The sequence below is a fragment of the Ipomoea nil genome, unplaced genomic scaffold (genome assembly GCF_001879475.1).
Source record: "Ipomoea nil cultivar Tokyo-kokei standard unplaced genomic scaffold, Asagao_1.1 scaffold1694, whole genome shotgun sequence".
Lineage (NCBI taxonomy): Eukaryota > Viridiplantae > Streptophyta > Magnoliopsida > Solanales > Convolvulaceae > Ipomoea > Ipomoea nil.
The window spans coordinates 442217-446749 of NW_017618122.1; positions in this window are offsets into that span (position 1 = coordinate 442217).

Here is a 4533-nt window from a genome sequence, read left to right on the forward strand (position 1 = left end):
ATGAAGATCCATTAAGATTACAAATTGGGCCAATCACAAGATCCGAGGCCCAAATCAACTTTATTATTTGTGGTCATCATTTATTTTAAATTGTTTAGAATTAAAGAGAAAACACTAGTTGTAGTTAGAAAGGATTCCTTAAATCCTTTTCTAAATAAAACTCTATTTACTTGTTTTCTAGATTAGGTTTAGGACTCTTTTTCCCATTGTATTTAGATTACAATGCTGCCCTATACCTATAAATAGGGCACATCCATATCAGCTTTGAGGAGGCTTTAATTCAATAAAATTCTTAAGTTTTTCTTTACACTTGTGTAAGAAACCTTATGGCTAATTGTGGACTCAATTAGTGGCTAGTCGTGGACTCGACTAGCAAATTGATTCGTGGACTCGAATCAATCTTACTTTCTTCAACCTTAGATTTAGGTTCGTGGACTCGTTCTTGAATCGAAGGAAACTAGATCCGACTCTAGTTGATTGAAGATTGCAACATCGAGGTACTTGAAGCTACATGTGATTCTTCCAAGTCTTTGAGGATTCGAGACAAAGGGTTTTCGTGAGGTTTAAGGTATTTTGATCTATCTCTATCTTTAGTTTTGAGAGCATTCTTGGGACAATACTCCATTTTATTTGAACCTTGGACTAGGTTCATATCAATTTGGTATTCAGAGCCTAGGTTTGTCTCGTTATCATTGGAAATTTGGTTTTTTTGGTTCCCTAGGTTTATCTCGTTCTTATCTTACATACTACATTTATTCGTGTCTTATTCATTAAAAAACCCCAAAAAAAAAAATTTCTTTTACATTCTTGATTGTGTTCTTGAATCTTGATACATGTTCTCCAGTTTCTTGAAAAACAATCCCGAAAGTGTTTTCCCTTTTTCCTGTCCAATATCAACGAGACCTCACACCTCCTAAGCACCATATTACCACATATTCTGTCAAGAAAACAACCCCATCTCACTCTTACCTATATCCAAAGCGCATTTACGCGCAATCACATCTCAATCACACCCTGTCCAGATTTCCGGGAGCTGTGACCAGTTTCAAAGAATTACCTATATCTTGAGATCCACCGGTTAGTTTTATCTGAAATTTTGATATGTTTTAGATCTCTTCTGGGTCGTTCTTTTGATATATTATACACTGTCTAATTCCTTCTGGTTAGTGAGTTATTGATCTTCAAAGTCAGAGCATTGTTTCTGTTTTTCTGGGAGATTCTTGAAATTCTTGATTCTCTTTTGAAGGGGTTGTGTGGTTCCTCTTGGTCCGAAATTTTTGTTGTTATTTAAAGTAGTTATTTGGAGGTTACCTATCAAAAAAAGTTTTAAAAAATCAAGAAAGTTGCAAAAAAAAAAAAAAAACAACAAAAAAGAGAAAGCAATAAAGAAGAAGAATAAGGTTGGGGAAAGAATTTGGCTGGTAGGAGAATTTCGGAGGGATAAGGAAGGGGAAAAGTATAAGGTTGGAAGGAGTTCTTGATAGATTCCTAATTGGTTGTGGTACACATGAACCCCTTATATATTCTATTTGTCTCTATCTTTTGATATTGGTCTTGCATATATTTCTGCCATACTTCCTTCTTTGGTTTCCTTTTCCTTTCAAATCTTATTTAGTTTCTTTGCTCGTATTGTCCTTTTTCTTTGCTTCTTACTCTCAATTTTATTACCTACCTCGCGATACACCTTACTCTCAAAGGCTTGTGAAGTTTTCCAAGGTACGTTTTCTTGAACTTTGAGGTTGAATCCATATCAACTTGAGTTCCGGACTAGAATTTTCCTTTTTGGAAAAAGGCTTGTGAGAGTATCTGCCACCTTGAGCGATACACGAGTGGAGTGTGTGTTTGTAAGAGTGTGTAGTGCACCCCTAGAGCTATATAATCCACCTCTTACCTGCGAGCTGAGAATAGCGAGGGAGCGAGCCAACTTTTTGGTTTCACTAACATAAATACTCACATATCTTCTTGTTTTTAGATTTTTTTTTCCTATACAGATGGCTGAACAAGTTCCAAACCTGCCCCAGACATTAGAACAAAAGATAGACAGGTTACTCAAACGAATAAATAATCTGGAGCAACACCCTCAGCAAGTGCAATCGATACACAATGATCAACAATATTTGCCACCGGCAGGAAGAGTGGATCCTAGATGTCAAAGGATCCAACCGCGTAATGCGGAGTTAGGAAACATTAAACTTGAAATTCCTAACTTCACCGGTGAGAAAGGACCTACCGAATACATAGAATGGGAGAATGCTATTGAAACTCTTTTTTATTTAAAGCACTATTCTGATCTTACAAAAATTAGGATAGTTGCTACATCTTTTACGGGATATGCATTATCTTGGTGGCGAAAAAGAAATAGAGAGAGAGTTGCTAATTTTATTCCCTATGAATCTTGAGTTCAAGTGAGGGAAGATATGCGCCTAACCTTTTGTCCTAAATCTTTTTTCTATGATTTTGAAAGAAAATTGCAGGAAACGGTGCAAGGAAAAAAGTCAGTTGATGAGTACTACCAAACTATAAGTATTTTGCTTAAACAGGGAGACATACTTGAAGAAGAGACAAAAACTGTTGCTCGTTTCGTACAGGGATTGAACTTAGAAATTCGATGTGGAATGAGTATTCAGAGATATGACACCCTTTATGATGCCTTGTATGCTGCACGTGAATCTGAGGCAAAAATCAAAGAGATGAAATTCTACAAGTCCAACAATGGTGCATCAAGATGGAACAACAACACAAGTTCCACCCCTAAAAGGCGTGATGAACATCCCCCTCCAAGAGATGATTCACAAGAAAAAGGTAAGGAAAAGGTAAGTGAGGCAGTGAGGCCTCAACATGATAGAGAATTGATTTGTTATAGATGTAATGGGAGAGGCCACATAGCTCGTGATTGCCCTAACAAAAGGGTAGTTAAGATAACAAAACAATCTGAAAATTTTGCTTCTTGTCTTGAATATAAGTCTAAGGATGAGGTATGTGACCATTTTGAAACTCTCAATGAACATGTTGTGGGAGAACCGTTCATACCTTTAGATTCTGATTCTAAATATGTTGCTAGTGAGTCTAGTCATACTGTTGTTGTTAAGGAGGTTTTGAATGTTCACCCTTTAAAAGAAGATGAGTCTCAAAGAGAAAATATATTTTGTACTAAAGGGTCAATTAAAGAGAATGCTTGTGCTATGGTAATAGATTCTAGAAGTTGCACAAATGTGGCTAGTGCAGCTATGGTTAAATTTCCCCAGTTACCTTTGCTTAATCATCCAAATCCTTATTGTTTGCAATGGTTAACTGATGTAGGAGAAGCTAGAGTAACCAAACAGGATCTTATTCCTTTATCTATTAACAGTTACTCTGATGAAATCTTGTGTGATAATATCCCAATGCAGGCTGCTCATATCTTGTTAGGTAGACCATTGCAATTTGATAGAAAAATAAGTTCTGATGGAATGAGGAACACTTATGTGTTTCACATGAATGGAGTTACATATTTCTTGTCTCGTTTGTATCCTAAACAAGTAGAAGAAATTCAATTGACATTGATGCAAGCTCTCAAACCAGCCTCAAAGAATGAAGAAATCATAGAGAAAAAAGTGGAACCTCCATGTTTGGAATTGCAATCACCACTCCAATCCTCTAACTCAGTTTGTAGCCAAACAAAGGGACCACAATCAGTGATACAGTGGAAAGGACCAGCCCAAGGTGTCAAAGTGCAACATCTCTTGGTAACTAAAAAGGATAGTATGCAAGAGAAAGGAAGGGGAGTCACTTTATACTCACTTTTATTCCAAAAGCATGCATTATTATTCTCTAGATTTCTTTGCCATGTTTCTATTAATGACGTACTTGCTAGATGTGTTAGAAATTTGTTTGCCTCCATACATCCAAGATTCCTTAATTTTGATTTTACTAAAACTTTGTTTGATAGAGATAAGGAATCACTGGAAAGTTATAAGGCACATTTGAAAACTTCTTATGTGAAACACTACTTGCTCAAGGGGTTTTGGTTCAAAGTCAATGGGATTTGCACTTTTTGCTTTGTTTTGGGCAATGGTTTAATTGTTGATTCACATAAAGGACACTTTGGTTTTCCAAAGAGTGATGATGTTTTGCATGGATATTTTCATTGGCCAAAGAAGAAAAAAGATGTAGAATCTTATGTTCATAATTGTGCTACTTACCACCACAATACATCTAAAACATTACTTGATATTTCCATGGATTTTGTGTTTGGTTTAGCCTTAAGCTCTAGAAGGAAAGATGTTGTGCTTGTTGAAAATTCAAAAAAGATGGCTAAATTTAATATGTCTCGTTTTGCTGATCTATTACTATCCAGAATGTTTAAATTCCATGATGTGTCATTAGACTTAATTGCCTTACTTGTTGATTGTAGGATGATGATTGGAGCGACTCGTGTCAAGCACCCCAAGAAAAAGTTCCATGAGCGTGATAAAACAGAAAGTGAGCTTGCTACTTTGTCTTTCATTGAAGATTTGGATTCGAGGACGAATCCTTTTCAAGAATGGGAGAATA